General features: G+C 47.1%; 1 protein-coding gene across 5 annotated transcripts in view; it reads right to left on the reverse strand.

The window, feature by feature from the left end:
- The window catches only part of DLG3 (discs large MAGUK scaffold protein 3), a 237,297-nt gene that overhangs the window by 57,434 nt on the left and 155,481 nt on the right, over nt 1-24,382 (reverse strand). The window contains exon 1 of one of the 5 annotated variants that reach the window (XM_088444991.1): nt 853-1,029. The exons of the other annotated variants lie outside the window; for them this stretch is intronic. The gene's annotated coding sequence lies outside the window, so the exon portion shown is untranslated. Of the gene's footprint in view, nt 1-852; nt 1,030-24,382 lie in introns of those variants that run through there. 5 annotated transcript variants of the gene reach the window in all.

A 24,382-nucleotide genomic window follows, 5' to 3' on the forward strand; every position in this document is an offset into this window, starting at 1 on the left:
GGTGTAACTGGAGAAGGGGCTGCTGGAGAGGTAGGAGGTGAACCTAACATCACTGCAAGGGTGGAAATGCACTAAGATGTTTCAATACTTGTATCACACATTCAATGTCACGGTGCACGGAGCATAAACTATATGAAGAAGCCGCATGTTAAGTGCTCATGGAAATTTGAGGTGAATTTAATATCTGTAAAAGTTTCTAGTACATGCCAATTTATGCTTTACAATACCATAAGTTTATTTAATGGGCTCTGGAAGTCACCAACTAATACGCCTTTATACATGTATTTGTTTACTATATATTCACAAAGAGGGGACAAGGGATTTCTTCCACAATCACATTTATGCTGGGAACATCTGTGAATCATTAAACATCTGCAAGGGGTGGCTGCTGTGAGAGGTAGCAGTCATAAGAAATCAAATAAAAACGTACTTGTGCCTCTCTCATAAACCAAGCTGGCCAGCGCTCCCTGCCCTCTCCGCAGCTCACAGCCCGGTGCCGGGCAGATCAAGAGCAGCACTGACGGGACAACAATGCAAGCATGGGGCGCTGCAGCCAGCAGCACGAAGGTCCCAAAGGTGACAGTTGGCTCTCCCTCCCTACAGTACACGGAGAGCATAGCCCGCCTCATACAGGGCAGTCCGCACACCTGCTGTCACCATAGGGCATCATGTAACCGCACCGGCGCCCTCCCCAGTCCTGACCCCGGTAACAACGTCCACGCCAGCACAGCCCGGTCTCCGGTACCCGCGTCCTCCCCGGCTGACCTCTGGGGTTACGGAGACCGCGCCCGCAGCACAGTGCATGCAGAGCCTGGGCAGCACAACCACTGTACCGGCTTGATGGCCACCTACCTGTACACGTCGCACCGTCAGTCCTGCAGCAACTAACACATCCCGAATCCCCCTGACCCCCGGTGGCCGGAGCGCTGCAGCCGTTTCAACGAAGCAACAAGCGAAACTCTGCGAGTAGTGAAATCCGCCTCTTCCGGACAAAAGCAATCCACCAACCATGTAGCTCGCAAGTCAGCTAGCCAATCAAAGCGCGACCTGCACAGGCAACCAATCAGAGGCATATCGCGCGTTGCAGACCAACCAAAACTTTGTATTTTCCCGCCTACTTTCCTCCAGGCCACGCCCACACTGCTTGTCTCAGTCAGTGTCAGCGCACATGCACGTACTTCAAGAGACTGGTCATACTCATAGTGGCCATCAATTCTGCTGCTTACAACAAGCGCAATTAGGCTTGTTTTTTTTTTTTTAAGGTACATGGTGGGAGTTAAAACTACTGAGGCTTACAGAGAGGGGATAATGGAATTCGGCAGGTGAAAGGAATGAGAGAGGTAAAGAAGAGGGGGTGAGAGGAATGGAGGGGAGCAGTAGAGTCAGGTAAAGGATGACAGGCAAGGGAATGAGGTATAAAAAAAGGTAAAAATATGGTGTAGAGGGAGGAGAAAAGCAATATGGGTAAATAATAATGCTGGGTACACACTAGGATGTCGGGTAATCGGCATCCTGGACCAAGCAAAATTGCTCATACACACTACTAGAGACGGCTAGTGAGTGAGTGTCTCAACACACTGACTCGAATCATTCAGATGTGTGAATGATTCGAGTCACTCAGTGTTTGGTGAGTCAAGACACCCACCTCCCTAGCCTCTCTGTCAGTGGTAGCTAGTGAATGGCGGCTCCGCCCCCTAAACTGCTGATCCGACCTGATAATACTTCTCCTCTGTGTCAGATCAGCAGTGTAGGGGGCGGAGCTGTTAACGACTCACTCTGAGTCGTGCAGCTACTGCCAGGGCTCAGGGCAGTGCACTAACTCACCTGAGTCAGTGCAGGCTTGAGCTGGGCTGCGGGGGGCGGAGCTGTCAGCGACTCACTGAGTCGCACAGCTACAGCCAGTGACTCCAGCGCTTCTCTATCTAAAGAGCCGTGTCTCGAGACACTTCATTGAGTTGAGCCATGAGGCTCCACTCAGTGCAGTGAATCGATCTGCCCAGCCCTACACACTACAATCCTATGATGAACGATTGAACTGCACCACATCATACACGATATCTTCTGATTGGCCATGCAGCACAGCCAACCATAAGATATCGCATACGATCTGTGGGATCGCACTTAGGGATGGACATCGGAAGCCCACCATCATATGAAGGCAGTGCTTCCACAATTGAATCTTTCGATGCAATGGTAACTAACCATCACATCAAAAGAATTTAATGGTGAAAACTATTCATATGAATAGTAAAGGGGCGGGGTTAGGGGAGGGGCTCAGACAGTAAAAAAAAAACCCAGATAAGGCACAGGCAGGCAGAGCTGATTTAGGATGAGGAGGATAATGGGAAGCACTGCCATGCTGCTTGCTACTGCAGTGGGCACTTAAAGCAACTAGAAAGTGATGTGTAAAAAACATGTATAAAATATACTTATAACGGACAGGAAAGGAACCTCTTACAGCACCAGCAGAACATCACTCTCCCATCTCTGCTGTGAAAACGTTTTTAGCTGTCCCTCTGTGTGTGTCTGTGAGTGACAGCAGCTGTAGGGCCAGGGTTGTACACTGATTGGCTTTCTGAGACAGTGAGAGCCAATCAGAAAACCTAAGTCCCCCCGGGGGAGCCTAACGCTAACCCCCCTTCCCCTAGCCTAAACCTAACCTCCCGGGGGGGTGCCTAACCCTAAGTCCCCCCCGGGAACCCTAAACCTAACCCCCACCCCCCCCGTGGCTATCCGCGCCCGGCATCCCTTCGATCGGGATGCCGGGTGTCAGGCTCCCGGCGTATGTCTAATGACAGGCGTCGGCATATCGATGCCTGTCTTTAGACCCATGCCGGGATATGACAGTTGGGAAGCCGGCTGTCAGGATTGGGTCCGCCGGCTTCCCGACTGCATACCGCCCATGAATGGTATCGCATCTTTGTATATGGAAATCTGTGATTTAGGTATAATATAATAGCAACAGAAAACAACAAGGGGAGATTTATAAAACCTAAGAAGGGCAAGTTGTGTTTTCCATAGCAACCAACCGGATTCTACCTTTTATATTGTAGATTGTACTAGATAAATGATAGCTAGGATCTTATTGGTTGATACAGGCAACACCTCTACTTGTTCTCTTTAGAAGGTGTGATAAATCTCCCCCTAGGTCAGCAACAGCTGCCCCCCAAGCCTCTTCACACTTTGTTGTCATATATGTTTATTATAGTTTTTAAAGACTTGAGGATTAGAGGGCCACCCTATATGGCTCCTGAAGTGTATTAGGCTGCCTAACTCTGCCCTAGATTAGGGATGACCATTGATGGGATAGTCATCAAATGTACCATTGGTAATTAACATTGATGGCATGGAACCATCTATGGTTTGCACCCATCGACCTGCTGTGATGAATGGCAGGTGGTGGGCCAATCACTAATGGGTAGGGGTGGGCTAATCTCTGTTCTCCTGCACTGAGTGTGGGGGGACCTGTCTACCATCGATGGTGGATAGCCATCGACCACCAATGTTAACCATTGGTGATCGATAGTTATTCCTACCCGAGATACTCCAGAGATGGTCATCGGAGGGTTAGTCATCAATGGAGCCATCTGTGGTTCAAATTGATGACATGAAACCATTGATGACCATCCTTGCTGCGGGGAATGGCAGGCAGTGGATCAATCAGGAAGGGTGCAGAGCTAAGGGGGTCATTCAGACCCGCTCGCGAGCGCAGGACGCTAGCAAGCGGGTCAATGTTCCCCCACTGCGCATGCACACGACGGAGGGAGCTCCGTCGTGCGCATGCGCGAGACCCGGCGAGCGACGGGCTCTCCATCGCTCCGGGTCTCGCACCAAAGGGGGCGTGCTGTCGATGTTGATTGACAGCACGCCCCCTTTGGTGGGCGTGTCTGCCAGACGGAGGTGTTCCCATGGGAACGCCTACCGTCTGAAGCCGGCCCCACTGACATCACTAGGGAGTGATTTTGGCTCTGACAGAGCCAAAATCACTCCAGGGCTTGCGGCAGCGAGACCCTACCGCAGGGTCTCCGTCGTCAAGACCATCGCGACCATCATCATGGACGCTCGCATATGCTGTGGGTGGTCACCCACAGCTATGCGAGCGGCCAGGAGGCCGCTCCATTTTCATGGAGGAGGGCCCTGATTCAGAGCGAGCGCTCTGGTCAGAGCGTTCAGCTCTGAATCAGGCCCTAAGCTCCAAGCCCCCGCCACCAAGAAAAAAAACCAAAATATGCAACCTCAGCCATCCATGGTGGAAAACAATCAGATCTCCACCATCAATGGCAAAACCATTTTCATCCAACACCCATTGATTGTCAATAGCCATCCCTAGACTGCTCTGAGCATCTGTGGTTCTTCCGTTCCTATTAGAGCTACGGAAAAACCAAGGAAAGGGTTGTATGAGCAGGAGGACTAATCACAAACCACAATTATGTGATTTGCTTTCCCGATCACACACTATCCTGTCTCTATTCTGTCTTCCATTTTAAGTTGGTGAGGTAAATTGATTTGCTGTTTCTGTATTAGAGAGCCCTGGTAAAATAATAACTGCATGAAGCAGCTCTTGTGACTTTAATTTAGGTGGTAGGATTAGGCCCCAAGCAACATATTTTACCAAGTAGTGCAGCTTTAATGAAATAACTACTTGAAGTTAATGTGTTATTACTCCTGCACATATTACACAAGTGATAGCTGAAAAACTGCTTCATACTATAGAGCTTTTCACACAGCGCTTTTAAATCTTAAGAATGTCTCTTCCCAGCGTTGCTGATAACGCATGCCTCAAGCAAGATGGCAGCGTTTGAAAATGAGAGGAAACTGCTACTGGCCCTTACGGCTTTAGTTGTGAGGAGAAACTATGGGTCTTATTCAGAGTAGTATTCTATTAGCATCGCTGCCCGCGGCTCTGACTAATGGACACCAGATGGAGTAATTCAATTGTTGCTCCGTTCAGGTGCAAATAGCCGCGGAAGCACACGTTTCTGCTTGCACCCTCCTTAGGTGGCAAGTGGAAATGTGCGATAAATTAGCACCCAAGCTGCTATTTGGGCGCGCCATGGATCTGATTCAGACCCGGTCGCTAAGTTGCGCTCCTTCTGAGCGATTTTCGCCCACACGCGCATGCGTATAATTCGCAGTGCGCGTATGCAAGCCAGTCTTTGCTATCTGATTTTGGTTGCTCCTAAGCCACTATCAGGTCGCTGCTTTGAGTGACAGATAGTGCCGTTTATGGGTGGTAACAGAGGAAGGTGCTTGTGAACGGGGGAGTGGATGTGCGAATGCAGGCGTGTCAGACCGTCAAAACGCTGTTTAAAGGGCGTGCATAATTAACAACGTAGCGTCAATGTACACGTCACCTGCATGTATTTCAGGCCGCACTGATCGCAGTGCTTGCGGCGGGGAAAGGCAACCTCAAGGGCTGCGAGCAGCTCCGATGACTCTCGATGTTACCGATTAATCCAACAATTCCCAGAGATGATGTGTGGTGCGAGTGGAAAGGGGGCGTCTTTAAACACTAGCGAGCGCTCATTGCCGTAGCTCACTAAGACATAGAGGGCGTCCTTACTCTACACAGTGCGAGCGGTTAATTTAAATATCCGGCCCCAGTTTGCCTGCGAGCGAACACATCTTGTGAGCGGGTTTGAATGAGCTCCCATGCGCGATAAGGTATGGGCGCCCAAAAACAATTAAATATTGCAGCCTGATTTCAGGTCACTATAGACGGGAGATCGAGTGTGATAAAACAATTGAATTCCCCCTTAGTAGTGAGTTGTAAGTTAAGGCAGTGCTGTGATTGTGGCCCATAGTGCACTACAACATGTTACGGTTTGTCCTGTACTCTTTTTCCCTATTGAGTGAAAGGGCAGGATCTCTTTGGACTGACTTGATGATCTAGTGACCAATAGAAGCAATTTGTGCCATGATTGATTAACAGAACAACACTGCTCTATATTGTCTACTATACTATATTACAGATGCGTCTTCATACACCTATCACTTTTGCATCTTATGGCATGATTCCCGTACTGCATACTGTTTCCTAATTGTGCTTTTCCCTCAATTTTGCTACTTTTTCCTCAATCTTATGTCTTAGGGACTGAGGGCCTGATTCAGAGCCACTCGTAAGCGGCCGTTCGCTCGTTCGGAGCGATGTTAGCACATCTGCGCATGCGTACGGACTGTAATACGCATGCGCGACCCAGTCAGTGCGGGCAGAAATCGTTTGTTCGCAATATAGCGAGTGCCTGCTATTTTGAGTGACAGGAAGAGGCGTATGTGGGTGGTAACAGGGGAAGGTGCTTGAAAACGGGGAGTGGAAATCAGAACGCAGGCGTGCTTAAAGGTCAAAACGGGCGTTTTTAGGGTGTGCATAATTAAAACAGCAGCGTCATCGACCACGTCACTTGGTTATTTTATAGCCAGAACTGCTCGCAAGATTGTGGTAGGTAAAACCAGCCACAAGAATAGCGAGCAGTTCATACGCTGTTCGATGTACTCGATTAATCTATTAAATAGCGGACATGACGTATGATGCGAGCGGCCAGGGGGCGTTTTCTACAAAATAGCGGCCGCATGTTTTGTTCGCTCGTTCAGACATGGAGGCGTCAACAGACCGCAAAGAGCGAACGGTTCATTTGAATAGCCACCCCCTTTTCCTGAACGACCGTCCGCAAATAGCGTCCGGCTCTGAATCAGGCCCTGATTTAGAGATGTAAGCTAATGCTACCGCAGCTGCGAATTTGTACGAAGCAACTGTGCGTAAATATGCAAATATTGCCGAAGCCTACATTTGTATAGAGACGCCCACTGGTGCCTTTGCAAATCGAAGCTTCTTCGTACAAAGACGCAGCATTGGTTGCAGATCCTTTGATAATTGGTCTTTTGAGTAACCCTATGGTCAAGCAGACCATGTTGAAGCCATTTTTTTTGTCTATGGGATTGCAGACACAGGCTGTGGCAGACCCCAAAAATGGTCTCGCCATGCTTGCGTTTTTGACACCACTCCTCCGTCACTTCCCTGAAACGCTCCCTGTCTGTCAATCACACTGGGTAATTAGTGACGACGGTAATGTATCTTGATGCATGTGCAGTGCGTCCAAAACGCATTGCATTTATCTCTGAATCAGGCCCTTAGTATGCAAATAGTATTCTAGGTGCTTAGGATTAGTTGTTTGTCACAAAGGAATTGGAATAAAGTTGCAGATAACGATGCATGGCGTCACTTGTGTCAGACCTGTCTTTTGCCTTCTTGCAGACTGCATACACATTTTCCTCAATTTTGTGTCTTGGTACTTAGGATTATTTTTGTTGCAAAGGAATTGGTATAAAGTCGCAGGTAGTAAAATAAATAAGCAAAAGTAGTGTCTATGGGCCTGATTCTGATGTGGACGGATTTAGCATTGTACAGCAGCGATGATAACATACACAAAAGCCGCAGGAGGCGTCCGTAGAAGAAAGATGCCTCCTGCATGCTTCAGTGATTCGCAGCTGTGTCCGAGGTCACATCCATCGGATCACTTGTGTGAATAAAATGTGGTAGGTGTATCATTTATATCTCCATTCACTAATGTGTAAGAATTCTGGGCCTGATTCAGAGCCGCTCGTAAGCGGCCGCTTGTTCACTCCGAGCGATGTTCGCACATCTGTGCATGCGTATGGGTCGTAATGCGCATGCGCCAACCAGTCATTGCGGTCGGAAATCGTGCGCTCGCAAAACAGCGAGGGCCTGCTAATTTGAGTGACAGAATGAGGCGTTTGTGGGTGGTAACAGGGAAAGGTGCTTGAAAACGGGGAGTGGAGATCCGAACGCAGGCGTGCCAAACGGTCAAAATGGGCGTTTAATGGGTGTGCATAATTAACAAAGCAGCGTCATCGACCACGTCACTTGGTTGTCTTTTAGCCTGAACTGCTCGCAGTGATTGCGGGAAGTAAAACCTACCACAAGCACTGCGAGCAGTTCAGACGCCTTTCGATGTACTCGATTAATCTAATAAATAGCGGAGATGACGCATGATGCGAACGGCCAGGGGGCGTCTTTACAAAATAGCGAGCGCATGTTTCGTTCGCTCGCTCAGACATAGAGGCGTCAACAGACCGCAAAGAGCGAGCGCTCAATTTAAATAGCCGGCCCCTTTTTCTGAACGACCGTTCGCAAATAGCGTCCGGCTCTGAATCAGGCCCTCTGACCTTATTGGTGTGCCAAAACAGCCATCCCTTGGTATTAAAATCACCCTTGGTATTAAATTGGCAACCAATTTTGTTTTGAGGATCATTACACCCCTTATCATTGAAGAGTCCCCAATTATCCTTGAGTTGGGTTACTCAGTACGTGCAACCAAAGTATTAATTCTGATAGAGAATAGTAAGAATATTTGAATAACTCTTCCATAAGATTCATCCCATTCCTGTAGTACAAAATCTAAAATTATGCAATAAGCTGCAGGCTGTCCACATGAACCAATTAAATAAGGAAAACACAATAAGGGCCATCAGTCGTCAAGAATATAATTTATTTTCACTTTCTTTCAATTTCTATCACATATCTCACATTTTTATCTACATTTTAATATTTTGCTGCATTGATATATTTTTGCAATAACAGTTACATATTGACGAATTTTTTTCCACCCAAAACAGACACTACTTTTTCTTCAGCAAAATCTGTGGCACACTAAACGAGGCTATTTGGCCCGATTTAAGGATTGGTGTATTTGTGGCACAATGCTTAGTATTGCTGCTTCATAGTCTTGAAGTCCAAAAACATAATTGTGGGTTAATGTTATTTCGTGTAGTAGAGAATTTAGACTAAGTCTGGGTACACAATTAGCGACCCGCCAATGTGACGCCTGATGGTGCCGTTGAACTATATATCAGGCGGGCGGTACACATTGCACGATCGGGATAACGACCGCCCGATACGTTCACGGGCACTTTTGACCTTGCCGGCGTCAGCAGCTGGGTTACACCATCCACAGACCCCGATAAACTACGCTTGGAGTGCACATTGGGCCTGATTCAGCAAGGAACACACGCTAGCAGACGCACGCACCCGTCCGCTGCAAGAATATGCTAATGAATACATATGCACGGAGACCGCAGCACAAGATGCAGACGCCCAGCCCCATATTAAGCCGCCCATCTTCCTTTACTCACAGCCTGATCAGCACGCAAGATAGCGTAAACATCGGTAACATCGATAACCATTGGACTCATATGAACAATAATGGATGACCTGACATGCCGCACTGCCTTAATTATGCACGCCCCTATAATGGCATTATAACGCCTGTGTTCGCTTGACCACCCCCTGTCACCACCTGCAAACGGCACTTCCTGTTAATCAATATCGGAAGGGTCTGCGTGCACACTGTGGACCTTATTCAGAGGCGGCCGTACGGTCTATGACCGCACGGCCGCCTCGATGTTTTGCCAGTGCGCATGCGCACGAGGGAGCCGGCTCCCTTGTGCGCATGCGTGAGACCCGCTACGACTGACAGCGCCGGTCGTAGCGGGTCTCTTTCCAAAGGGGGCGAGCTGTCGATGTTGATTGACAGCTCGCCCCGTTTGGAAGGCACGGGACTAAAGATAGGCGTCTAAATACCGACGCCTATCATTAGTCCCACGCCGAAATCCCGACGCCCGGTATATCGAATGTAGGTAAGTCGGGCGTCAGGAGCTGTTAGCCGTGGGGGAAAGTATTAGGTTTAGGGACTCTCGGGGGGGCTTAGGGTTAGGCACCCCCCCGGGAGGGTTAGGCTAGGGAAAAGGGGGTTAGGCACCTCCAGGAGATTAGGGTTAGGCCCACCCCCCGGAAGGGTTAGGGAGCGGGGAGGGGGGGCTAAGTTTAGGCATCCCTGGGGGGAGGTTAGGGTAAGGACTTGGGGGGGACATTAGGGTTAGGCACCACTAAGGGAGGGTTAGAGGGGGGAGAGGGGTAGGGATAGCCTACTTACCACCCCTGTCGTGATCTTCATCACCCAGCGTCGGGATTTCAACAGCCGGGCTTCCGTCCTGCCATATCACATACCCAACCCGTACCCAGCTTAAGTCTCATTGAGGCAGTGACTGCTCCAAGTAGTGTGGTACACACCAGTGGCAGATTTTACCTAGGGACTACAGTAAAATCCGCCACTCCTAGTGACTGCCTGGCAATGGCAATGATTTCCCATCGGTATCGCTTTCTGCGAATCACAAGCCGGACAGGAAAACACCTCCCCCTTGGACTTCCAGTCCTGACTGTGATAGCAGAAAGAGTTTCCAATGGGAAGTCACTCCCTTGCTATTACGGCAGCCCTACTTGGCTTCTAGGGGCTGCAGCTGATGCACTTCCCTATAAGAAGGCTTGTTGATTAGTGCACATCTGCATTATCTCGATCCCGATCATGTGCACATTTACAGACCACCCCAGCCACACAAGGTAGGAGCTGCTGCTGGTATAGACTATAAACACTGGTGTGTGTTGAACAGAGGTGAAAAGGAAGGTGTAAGGCTTATGCAAACTTATGGCAAGTAATGGTAAGCCTGCTTACCTCGTCAAGGTGTACCCAATTAAGCAGGGCTGCATGTGTGTGAGATGTAATGAGGTGTGTGTGTAATGTATGGTAAAGTAGATTGTTTGTTAGGGTATCTTAGTGCATTACTTGCCATAATGCTATTTGAATTGTACTAATGTATGAGTGATGAGTTGATTCCAATTTGAGCTATTATAATACAAATAAATATGTAAATAAATAAGTAGGGAAAGTAGAAGTCCTCGGTGCTGTATTTAATGAAAATGTCTGTTTAATTTTTCCTGCAGAACGAAAAACAGTAGTGCACAGCCTTCTCCTCCCTGGTAAGTTTCTACACGTTAGTTTGGACCTGCCTTCCTACTTCTGTCAAGTACCCTTCCATTAATGTAGATAAAACAAGGTGCTTTCTGAAACTCAAAACACAACAATAGAGCTAGTAACACAGTCAGGGCCTGATTCAGAGGTGGACGCAGTGCCGGTGTTTGCGCAGCTGAGCGATTATTTGCTACTGCGCAAAAAGTCCTAAATACCCCAACGGCGCATGCGTATCCCTGAGTGTACACAGAGGGCCTGATTCAGAGCCGGACACTATTTGCGCTCGCTCGTTCAGAAAAAAGGGGTGGCTATTCAAATGAACCGTTCGCTCTTTGCGGTCTGTTCACGCCTCTAGGTCTGAACGAGCGAACAAAACTTTCGGTCGTTTTTTGGGAAACTACGCCCCCTGGCCACTCGCATCCTACGTCATGTCCGCTATTTAATAGATTAATCGAGTACATCGACCAGCGTATGAACTGCTCGCTATTCTTGTGGTTGGTTTTTCCTACCACAATCTTGCGAGCAGTTCTGACTATAAAATAACCCACTGACGTGGTCAATGACGCTGCTGTATTTATTATGCACACCCATAAAACGCCCGTTTTGACCTTTAAGCACGCCTGCGTACTGATCTCCACTCCCCGTATTCAAGCACCTTCCCCTGTTACCACCCACATATGCCTCCTCATGTCACTCAAAATAGCAGGCATTCGCTATTTAGCGAACAAACGATTTTCGGCCGCACTGACTGGTTCGCGCATGCATATTACGATACGTACGCATGCGCAGTTGTGCAAACATCGCTCGGAACGAACGAGCGGCCGCTTACGAGCGGCTCTGAATCAGGCCCAGAGTCTGCTATTGTGTACAAATGCGCTGGCTTTAGACCAAAACCATGGGAGTTCCTGGAAGGTGGCCTGGAGTGTGCGCAAAGGTGGTCTCATGGGCATTTTATGGCAGTGTCACAGGCGTGTCAGTGAAAGCGGCTGCATAGCCCAAATGCAAAGCCACAGCCGTAGGGGCCATGTTTAGCCAGGGTTGAAAAGGAGACACTGCACCACTGATGATGGAGTGTTTGGAACCACCAACGGGTTTGCACAGTCCACAGACTTAAGTGGGCGTCTCAAGGCTTGCACTATCTGGTGCACACTAATGCAAAAGAGGAAGACTGTAACTAGCATTTGCAATAGTATGCACTGCCATACCAGTTTACGTGGTGTAGGGGTAGATGTACTAAGCCTTGGAGAGGAATAAAGTGGAGCGAGATTAAGTACCAACCAATCTGCTCCTGTTATTTTTTAAACACAGCCTGTAAAGTGAGTTAGGAGCTAACTGGTTGGAGTTAAGGTTAATGTTAGAAAAATTAAGGTAATTTATACCAGTGTGTATGAGGTTTTAGGGGCATATTTATTATAGCATATTGAGACAACAAGGATTCCTTCTAGGGGGAATATAACAATCAAATTGTTGGGACACGGGCTATGGTAAGAACCGATCCCGGCGATCAGTAAGAAGTAAAGTGATCACATTGTGTTCACTTTACTTACAGGTTCTGACCCCGGCTGGGCCACTGCGCAAGTGTGGCTATCCAGCTACATATGTGCAATGTGAAAATATCACAATTGAAATTGTGAACAGCTCCAACCCACCTGAGAGAAAACACAAGATGCCTTTCCAGCAGGGCTGCCCCAATGAAGGTAATGGTAAATGCCATGTTAAAATGGCTTGAACCATTGATGATTATCCCTGAAGTGGGACAAGGGCCAATTAAGGAAGGGTGTCACGGTCTAAGTGAAGTGATGTGCGGATGGCCAAATGTTGAGCCAATCAGGTAAGGACAAGGGACTAATTGGTGGAATGAGGGCGGGTCTAAGCACCATGGGCCTGATTCAGAGCCGGACGCTATTTGCGCTAGCTCGTTCAGAAAAAGGGGCCGGATATTTTAATAGAGCGCTCGCTCTTTCCGGTCTGTTGACGCCTCTATGTCTGAGCGAGCGGACAAAATATGTGCTCACTATTTTGTAAAGACGCCCCCTGGCCGTTCGCATCATACGTCATCTCCGCTATTTATTAGATTAATCGAGTACATCGAAAGGCGTCTGAACTGCTCGCAGTGCTTGTGGTTGGATTTTCCTACCGCAATCATGCGAACAGTTCAGGCTAAGAGTCAACCAAGTGACGTGGCCGATGACGCTGCTTTGTTAATTATGCACACCCTTAAAACGCACGTTTTGACCGTTTGGCACGCCTGCGTTCGGATCTCCACTCCCCGTTTTCAAGCACCTTCCCTTGTTACCACCCACAAACGCCTCATCCTGTCACTCAAATTAGCAGGCACTCGCTATTTTGCGAACACACGATTTCCGACCGCAATGAATGGTTGGCGCATGCGCATTACGACCCATACGCATGCGCAGATGTGTGAACATCGCTCGGAGCGAACGAGCGTCCGCTTACGAGCGGCTCTGAATCAGGCCCCATGCCCCTTATGCTGTGAGAAAAAAAACATTGCTGCCTGTCTGCCATCAACGGAGGAGAACCATCGGACCTCCGCCATTGACAGCAAATTCATTGACCATCGGTGTCAACTGTCAAACCATCGATGGCTGCTAACAGTTGATGGCTACTTTTACTTAAAGTTTTTTAACTTATCCTGCTTTCTAACACTGGATTATAATAAGAAGATTTATGTATACTAAAATTATCTTACTAATGATAATGTTATCTATATTTGCATTATAATAGTAGTATATTTTCAGTGATAGACAGATATTAGCCAGGGTAACATTTTTTAAGAACTCCCCAATTGTAAACCGTGATATCAGAACTCACTGCTTATTCAGATTTTATTTACTCTAGTTTATACATATATCACCACATGTAATATAGCATATACAGTCAGGTGCATAAATATTGGGACATTGACAGAATTTTCATATTTTGGCCTCTATTCACCACCACAATGGCTTTGAAATGAAACAAACAAGATGTGCTTTAACTACAGACTTTCAGATTTAATTTGAGGGTAATTACAACTAAATCAGGTGAACGGTGTAGTAATTACAACGGTTTCTATATGTGCCTCCCACTTTTTAAGGGGCCAAAAGTAATGGGACAAACTAAACAATCCTAAATCTAACTTTCACTTTTTAATACTTTGTTGCAAATCCTTTGCAGGCAATTACAGCCTGAAGTCTGGAACACATAGACATCACCAGATGCTGGGTTTCATCCCTGGTGATGCTCTGCCAGGACTCTACTGCAAATGTCTTCAGTTCCTGCTTGTTCTTGGGGCATTTTCCCTTCAGTTTTGTCTTCATCAAGTGAAATGCATGCTCAATCGGATTCAGGTCAGGGGATTGACTTGGCCATTGCATAACATTCCACTTTTTAGCCTTAAAAAAAACTCTTTGGTTGCTTTTGCAGTATGCTTCGGGTCATTGTCCATCTGCACTGTGAAGCGCCATCCAATGAGTTCTGAAGCATTTGACTGAATATGAGCATATAATATTGCCCAAAACATTTCAGAATTCATTCTGCTGCTTTTGTCAGCAGTCACATCATCAATAAATACAAGGGAACCAGTTCCATTGGCAGCCATACATGCCCACGCCATGACACTACCACCACCATGCTTCACTGATGAGGTGGTATGTTTTGGATCATGAGCAGTTCCTTTCCTTCTCCATACTCTTCTCTTCCCATCACTCTGGTACAAGTTGATCTTTGTCTCATCTGTCCATAGGATGTTGTTCCAGAACTGTAATGGCTATTTTAGATATTGTTTGGCAAACTCTAATCTGGTCTTCCTGTTTTTGAGGCTCACCAATGGTTTACATCTTGTGGTGAACCCTCTATATTCACTCTTGTGAACTCTTCTCTTGATTGTTGACTTTGACACATATACACATACCTCCTGGAGAGTGTTCTTGATTTGGCCAACTATTGTGAATGGGTTTTTCTTCACCAGGGAAATAATTCTTCTGTCATCCACCACAGCTGTTTTCCGTCGTCTTCCGGGACTTTTGGTGTTGCTGAGCTCTCCGTGCGTTCTTTCTTTTTAAGAATGTTTCAAACAGTTGATTTGGCCACACCTAATGTTTTTGCTATCTCTCTGATGGGTTTGTTTTGATTTTTCAGCCTAATGATGGCTTGCTTCACTGATAGTGATCTCTTTGGATCTCATATTGAGAGTCGACAGCAACTGATTCCAAATGCAAATGTCACACCTAGAATCAACTCCAGACCTTTTACCTGCTTAATTGATAATGAAATAATGAGGGAATAGCCCACACCTGTCCATGAAATAGCTTTTGAGTTGATAGTCCCATTACTTTTGGCCCCTTAAAAAGTGGGAGGCACATATAGAAACCGTTGTAATTCCTACACCGTTCACCTGATTTGGATGTAATTACCCTCAAATGAAATCTGAAAGTCTGCAGTTAAAGCACATCTTGTTTGTTTCATTTCAAAGCCATTGTGGTGGTGAATAGAGGCCAAAATATGAAAATTTTGTCAATGTCCAAATATTTATGCATCTGACTGTATATGTACAGTATAATGTCAGCACAATATGTACACATTTTCGTGATCTGCACATGCTTATGCATTGCAGTGCGCAAACTAGCTACTGCGATCGGGAATGAGATCACAGTGTACGCAGACCCATCGAAGAGTGATTGACCAGAAGTACCGTTTGTGGGTGGTCACGGGGGGTGGGGGTCAAGTGAACACAGGCGTGCCAGTGCGTTTGAAAGCAGTTACAGGGGCATGCATAATTAAGCCCCTGTGACGGCATACGCAGCCTGAGCTCTAGATACCAACAGGAAGTTTAGCAGTTTGTGAGTGAGGTCTCACCTGCCTTAATTGTGCGTGAGCCTTCGATGGTACTTTGTGTTACTGATGTTTGCGCAGACTTGCAAGGTATTACGGATGTGAGCAAACGGAAGATGGCGTCTTTATATTGTGCTGCGGCGGCATTGAGATCACGGACATTTGCATAATTTTGCAGCAGAACTTCCGTGATCGCATCAGCGATCCTTGCTGAATCAGGCCCACATGGAAGTTAGTACAATCAATATTAATACTTAAGTGTATGTAAAACAGAGCACAATGTAGCCCTCAAAGTTTATAGGACTTGATAGTGATATCTCATCTATCTGCAGCAGTCTCCAATAGTGAGTGACTGTCCTGTATAGAAACATGATGCACTATGAAGCAAAGCAACTAAAAATCTAGACCTAATGCAGTTAGATAACTGAAACCAAAATGTTTGGACTTAGTATAATTTATTAACAAGGCGCCACAAGGGATCCACAACCCAGTGCAACGGGGATATAACAAACACATATGTAGGATTTTTATTTATATTGTGATAAGATCAAGGTAGGGGTACCCTCTCCTAGGCTAGATGAGACATCCAAACATACAGCAGCCAGGAAACAGTACACCAGTCCAGGGCTTCTGTGTAAAAAGCCGCAGCTAGTTTATTTTGCAGTAAAAATAAATAATAAAAGAAAATCCTAACCCGCCTGGGTTCTAACTAAACAAATAGTATTCCTCTATTAACCGTGATAGGACCTAATGCCCCTACCACAAACATAGGTATATGCACAGTACTCACGGTCATTGACTCACAAAGGCCCTCATTCAGACCCGGTCGCAAGCGCTGAGCGCTCGCAACCGGGTCAATGTTTTTGGCCCTGCTCACGCGCAGCGGCCGCAAGCCCCGGAGCGAGAAAGAAATTCTCTCGCTCCGGAGCTCACTACAAAAGGGCTGGCTGTCAATGTTGATCGACAGCTCGTCCCGTTTTGCAGGCATGGCGGGGGGTGGTTTCATAAACGGAGGCATTCCTTAAGGAACGCCTGCCGTTTTGTGGGCGGCCGCACTAACATCAGCAGTGATGTCAGTGGGGAGCTTCCTGCTCGATCACAGCAGGAAGCTCCCTGGGGCTTGCGGTTGCCTAGACCCAACCTTAGGGTCTCGTCGCAAGCCCTGATGGTCTTGACCATCGCGACCATCAACCTGGTCGGTCGCTAAAACTCTGGGTGGTAACCCACAGCTTAGCTAGCGACCAGGAGGCCGCACTTAAAAACACAAGCGGCCACCCTCATTCAGAATGAGCGCTTGCTTCTTGCGAGCGCCTCAGAATGAGGGCCAATGTCTCTTAACAGGCCTGCTGCCTGTTTTCCGCAAGGTAGTGAGACACTGAATAAAAGCCCTGACACACTTTTATCAGCCTCTTATAGGTGCAAGTACTAATTATCAGGCTAAATACCTGAAGTCCTGAAATGGGCCAAATGGATGGAGCCACCCTCACTCTCCATCCATATCCTCAGGAACCCATAACTGGCTTTTACTAAAGACCATGCATCTATCAAGTCTGTTTTGTAATCACAGACATTTTCCTAGGGGTTTAATACATATAGGTCAGAAACCTGGGACAAATATCTCCCGTGTATGATCTTACCAGTGCTTTTGTCACTACGTTCTGATTAATTGTTATAGAGTACTGCACAGTTGCACTTTTAGTATCATAGTGCATATGCCCATCTGCATCACTGTAACTATTGGCTTTCTCAGATGACTTTTTCTACTTCTGCAGCAAGACCCATAACCGATACAGCATTGTGCTTGCTTCATTCAAAAGGTAAATACAGTTGTTTGTACAAACCATAATTTATTATCATAACTACTTTTGGTGCTGACATCTACTGCTGTGTTCACTGACACATCGCATTGGCTGTGCTGCACAGCCAATGGACAGATATGTCTTCAGACATAACTGTCCATCGGCAGGTGTGTACGGGTGGTCGGGAGACCGCCCGAACACACATAGCAGCCGCGAGGAGGGGGACGGGACACACCCCACGCCCGCCGGGACACGCGCCTGACACGCCCCCTGGTCGCCGGGACCTGCGGGCAGACACAAATGATGGTTCATTTTTGGGCCATGGGTCCCCCTGGATTGCTTTGGTTGATCTGTTTCAGGGCACTGCACTATAACACATTTTTCTTTTATAACACATTTTAACCCTTCACTGTGTGTTTAATATACATGCACTTTTTTATTTTCATTCTTTATATGCAGCTGTGGCTGCTCTTAACTATCTCTTTACACTGCACTTTTCTTACTATGGCGGTGCCATGGGACAGCTTAGCTGGGCCAGTTTGGGGGGGTCCTGCGCTCTGGATTTGAACCCTAGTATGTTAGGGACCTACCCTAAAGAGGTTACCTGGATATGGTGGGTAAGCCCATAACCTTGGTCATGATTATTCTAAAAACCTCTATTGATTACAAAATTTTATTGCATTTATATATAATCAATAATTTGGAGTTGTGCACCTGCGATTTGTCTGTTTATGTGCCTGCAATTAGTCTCATCAGGTAGCACCTCCCATTATATATATATATATATATATATTCAGGGTGTGCAGTCCAGGAATCTTTCCCAGACACAGATGATGGTTGTTCAGTGAGTACGAACAACCATCATCTGCAGATATATCTGTATAGTGTGTACCCACTATTAGGCTGGGTACACATCTAAACGACTGGCAATCGTGCCGATGTTCAGGGCGATTTGCCTTCACCCTGCATGATTGCCGGTACACACTTAAAAGATTTAATGAACGACAGAACAATCACTGTTCCGTCCATCAATAATATGTGCAGCTTCACAAGCGATATCGTGTGATTGACTCTGCAGCACGGCCAATCACACAATACTGCATGCGACCACGGATGCGCGCAAATTGGGCATACACACTGCACGATATGCCCGATTTGTCGTTCCGATTTGGCCAAATCAGCCAAATTGTGCGATATCGTCCTGGTGTGTATGCATCCTAACTCCTTGGGCTAGATTTACTATTGCTCGGTTTGTCAAAGCTACCGATAATTGGCAGCTTTGACCAATGGATTTAAAGGTGCAACAGAAATAAATGCTAAACCAGGCTGATTTAGCAATTATTTCTGTTGCCGCTTTAAAATTATTGCTCAAAGCTGTTGATCATTGGTGGCTTTGACAAACCGCCCAATAGTAACTATACCCCCTTGATGTTGAAAAACCTCAATAAAAGAATTAACAGCTTAACAAATAAAAAACATATAAGTTTAGAAGTATGGGAAAAGTAACATTGAAATATAAGAAAAACTGATATATATATTTTGATAAGAGTAAAACGTGTATTTGTGGTCACTGTATGAAACAACCATGATTTAGGTAACATAGAGTAGGGCCTGATTCAGATGTGGACACTATTTTGTTCACATAGTTGAGCGATCATCGGTGGTCTGCACATGGGTCTTAGGACCTCATTCAGAGTCGGTCGTTGCGGCCACACGGTCGTACGCCACCGATGTTCGCTAAACTGCGCATGCGTAAAGTTCGCAATGCGCGTACGCAAACTAGCTGCTACGATCAGAAATTTCTCTCTCCTTGAACACAGCCAGGTTGGTAGTTTGAGTGACAGAATGAGGCGTTTGTGGGTGGTAACAGGGGAAGGTGCTTGAAAACGGGGGAGTGGAGATCTGAACGCAGGCGTGCCTAATTATGCGAACAGCGTTTTATGGGAGTGCATAATTAACAAAGTAGTGTCATGGCACACATGACATGGGTGGTTTGTACACTGACCTGATCATAGTGCTTAAGAGAGGGTATGGTCAACCATAAGCTCTACGACCAGTTCCGATGGTTACCGATGGTCTCGATTAATCCTAATATGGCCGGAGATGACGTGTATTGCGTACGAGAAGGGGGCGTATTTTTTGTCTTACGGCTGCATCCTTCCCTTGGTCGGCCAGCTAACGATCCGATCTTAAGGACGCAACTTGCGAGTGGATCATTTGCTTATCCTGCCCCTTTTCCCTTACGACCCTGCGGCCGCAACGACCGACTCTGAATGAGGTCCTTAGTCTCAATGCGCACACACGGCGATTGACTTGCGATCAAATGTGACTGCGGTTGTAGTGAGGATTTATCACAAGTGATTGACAGACATGGGCCATTTTGCGGGTGGTAACAGTGAGTGGCGGCAAAAAGTCGTGACCGTTTTTGGGGAGTGTACCTGCCTACATCTGCGATTCCGTACACAGAAAATATGGTGCCAGTGTCTCAGTTCCCTTGGCCATTATCGATTATCGTTGGATCTGTGACCACCGCTGCGTATTTGTACAAAGTTGTTTGGATTTGAGAGGCCGCCGTTGGGCATGTCAGAAACTTAAATAAACCTATTATGCAAAACTACTTTATTTCAATGCTACATAAATACAGTAGGTTTATCCTCAGAAGCAGAAATAAAAAAAATGTATACCAACAACCAGTGTGAAATTACAACACTTTCTAGCATTAGCGTACATTTTCTAGCATTTTTATGTTAAAATGCTATATCGTTATGACAGTTTTGAGTAAATTAATACATTAAAAATAGGCTAATAAACATACGTTTGAATTTGTTTTAGTGGAGAATATTACAAAAGTGTCGATTTAAAATATCCTGAAGGAGTCAAATCCTCACTGCACATAAACAGCTGCTCACTGCTGCATGCATGTACTTGCTCAGCTTGTAAGCCTCTATAATCAGTAACGTCTATGTGATGGTTATATGCCAGAAGTGAGCACCTATCACAGTGGTTATATGCTAGAAGTGAGCACCTATCACAGTGGTTATATGCCAGAAGTGAGCACCTATCACACTCTAATCAGTCTTCCATTCACTATAGCATACAGATACCTTTGCTGCTTTGTATGCATTCCTTTACCCACCTTACATTCATGCCACACATTGCCACCTACTCCAAACACAAATCTGTTGCCAGCACATATGAGGTCATCAATGCCTACCTTTATCTTCCTTCCCACAGCTTTCCTCTCTCTATTTTAACACTTAACATCCGAAACTGCTCCTCCTATGAGCAAGAACAAACTCTGGGCCCGATTCAGAGCCCGATGTTAATGAACTGCGAATGCGCCGCGTCCAGCGGAAGCATGTGCAAGCCCCCTGAGCGACTGAAGTTCAGTCGCTACGGGGCTCGCAACAAGACGGGGCGGCTGTCGATGGTGATTGACAGCTCACGCCGTTTTGTGGGCGGGTGGGGGGGTGGCTGCACAAACGCAAGCATTCCCTTAGGAACGCCTGGCGTTTGTAGGGCGGACTAACTGACATCACTACTGATGTCAGTAGAGGACTTCCTGCTCTTTTAGAGCAGGAAGTCCACTCGGCCTTGTGGCAGCTAGACCCTACCCCAGGGTCTCGTCGCAAGGCCGATGGTCGCGATTATCGCACAGTCTCCTGGCCGCTCGCACAAGCTGTGGGTGGTCTGCCACAGCTTTGCGAGCGGCCGGAGAAAAAAAAAAAATATATATACGCCCACATTCCCTGCGAGCGGCCGCCAGCAGCGAGCGGCTCTGAATCGGGCCCTCTGTGCCTTCTTAATGGGTCACTACCCCAGCATATTTTCCAAAGGGCTCAATCCAATTAACTCGCATCTGCATGCCAGGTGTAAACACTAGCAATGGCATTGCAAATCACCCCCCTCGTGGCCCTATCTCGCCCACGATTTGTGGATTTTTATCTGCAGCCCTATGAATCCGGCTGTACAGTAAGTGTGGCATATATCAGCACTTACTCACAAGTGGTGTGTGTCTGTGTGTGTGGGGAGGGGCTGTGGGACAACACGGCTAATAGGATTAGTTTGTGCGCAGCCCATAGGGATACTGTAGTACAAATTGTCGAAAAAAGTTAATGCTGGCTATAATAGATTGGTGTCAGAACACAGTGCATCGCAGCTTGCGGCTTATGGGATTGTGCAGCCGCAGAACGGTCAGAGTGCCCATACTGACTCCTATCCACCACCAAAAGTGCCTACAGTGGGCACATGAGTGTCAGAACTAGACTGTGGAGCAATAAAGAAGGTGGCCTGGTCGAAAGAATCTCGTTGTCTATTACATCATGTGGACTACCGGGTCCATGTGTGTCGTTTTATCAGAGGAAGAGATGGCACCAGGATGCACTATGGCAAGAAGGCAAACTGAGAGAGCCAGTGTGATGCTCTGGGCAGTGTTCTGCTGGAAAACCTTGGGTCCTGGCATTCATGTGGATGTTACTTTGACATTTACCACCTACCTAAACATTGTTGCAGACCAAGTATACTGCTTAATGGTATTCCCTGTGTGGTGTGGGCCCCCCTGGACCCAGGAGCCCATGTGCACCGCACGCTCTGCACCAATTATAGATATGACAATGGATAGTAGTTGAATTTTAGTGTAAAACTGAATAATATGTGATTTATTTATAATTGCAAGCATACTGTATATATATCAGAATTTAGGGCCTGATTCAGAGCCGCTCGTAAGCGGCCACTCGTTCGTTCCGAGCGATGTTAGCCCAACTGCGCATGCGTACGGATCGTTATACGCATGCGCTAACCAGTCAGTGCGGCCGAAATTCATGTGCTCGCAAAATAGCGAATGCCTGCTATTTTGAGTGACAGAAAGAGGCGTATGTGGGTGGTAACAGGGGAAGGTGCTTGAAAATGGGGAGTGGAAATCAGAACGCAGGCGTGCTTAAAGGTCAAAACGGGCGTTTTATGGGTGTGCATATTTAAAACAGCAGCGTCATGGACCACGTCACTGGGTTATTTTATAGTCAGAACTGCTCGCAAAATTGTGGTAGCAAACACCAACCCCAAGAATAGCGAGCAGTTCATACCCTTGTCGATGTACTCGATTAATCTAATAAATAGTGGACATGACGTAGGATGCGAGCGGCCAGGGGGCGTATTTTTCCAAAAAACGAACGCAAGTTTTGTTCGCTCGTTCAGACATAGAGGCGTGAACAGACCGCAAACAGCGAACGGTTCATTTGAATAGCCACCCCTAGTTTTAGAACGAACGACCGCAAATAGCGAGTGGCTCTGAATGAGGGCCTTAGTTTCCAATTTATTTTTAAAAATTGTATTGTGTTAGGTGTTTATTGTGATAAATTGATTATATTTATTTTTGTATTTTAGCCATCTCATTCTAGTATCATTAACACTGTGTATCCTTTCCATGTTTCTATAGTATTTTTATTGGGGCAATAGCAAAACCCCTTCACAGCCGCAGTGATTCATAGTACTTAGGCCCTCATTCAGAGCTGCTCGCTATTTGCGGTCGTTCGTTCTAAAACAAGGGGTGGCTATTCAAATGAACCGTTCGCTAATTGCGGTCTGTTCACGCCTCTAAGTCTGAACGAGCGAGCAAAACTTGCGGTTGTAATTTTGAAAAATACGCCCCCTTGCCGCTCGCACCATACGTCATGTCCGCTATTTATTAGATTAATCGAGTACATCGAACAGCGTATGAACTGCTCGCTATTCTTGTGGCTGGTTTTTTCAACCGCTATTTTGCGAGCAGTTCTGAGTAAAAAAAAAACAAGTGACATGGTCAATGACGCTGCTGTATTAATTATGCACTCCCTTAAAACGCCCGTTTTGACCTTTAAGCACGCCTGCGTTCGAATTCCACACCCCCGTTTTCAAGCACCTTCCCCTGTTACCACCCACATACGCCTCCTTCTGTCACTCAAAATAGCAGGCATTCGCTATATAGCGAACAAACGATTTTCGGCCGCACTGACTGGTTCGCGCATGCGTATTAAAATCCATACGCATGCGCAGATGTGCGAACATCGGTCAGAACGAACGAGCGGCCGCTTATGAGCGGCTCTGAATCAGGGCCTTAGTGCCAAGAGACAGGCGGTTGCACAACATGAGCTCAGTTGTGGAAAGATGGGTGTCTGCATATAGTCTTCATAGTTGTCAAAAAACCCGATGGGTGGGCAACCTGTGGTGATGTACAGGGCTGCACATTTGTTTACAGATGTGTAGAGGTGTGTGACTGAACAGAGGCCCTGATTCAGAGCCGGACGCTCTGACAGAGCGCTCGCTCTGAATCAGGGCCGTCCTTCCTGATTTTAGAGCGGCCTCCTGGCCACTTGCATAGCTGTGGGTGACCACCCACAGCTATAGCGAGCGGCCAAAAAGATGGTCGCGATGGTCAATACCATCGCGACCATCGGGCTTGTGACGAGACCCTTGTGGTAGGGTCTATCAGAGCCAAAAGCACTCCCACTGACATCACTTGTGATGTCAGTGGAGCCGGCCTCAGACGGTAGGCGTTCCCATGGGAACGCCTCCGTCTGGCCAGCCACGCCCCCGGCACGCCCACCAAAGGGGGCGTGCTGTCACTCACCATCGACAGCACGCCCCCTTTGTAGCGAGACCATAGCGACGGCTTGCCCGTTGCTATCCGGGTCTCGCGCATTTGCACGACAGAGCCGGGTACGTTGTGCACATGCGCACTGGCCCACCATCGACCCGCTTGCGAGCGCTCAGCGTGTCTGAATCAGGCCCAGAGTGTCCAGCTGTGGAATGATGTGTGGCTGCACATAATAAAACCAGCTGTCTGTGGGTGACTTTCGGCACATAATGACATCCACACTGAGTGCATGGAGAAATATGTGGCTGTTCACCCTAATGTAGAGTTGTACACATTTTTACATCCCCGAACTGTCT

This window comes from Taudactylus pleione, unplaced genomic scaffold (genome assembly GCF_031769625.1).
Source record: "Taudactylus pleione unplaced genomic scaffold, aTauple2 ptg000375l, whole genome shotgun sequence".
NCBI classification, from domain to species: Eukaryota; Metazoa; Chordata; class Amphibia; order Anura; family Myobatrachidae; genus Taudactylus; species Taudactylus pleione.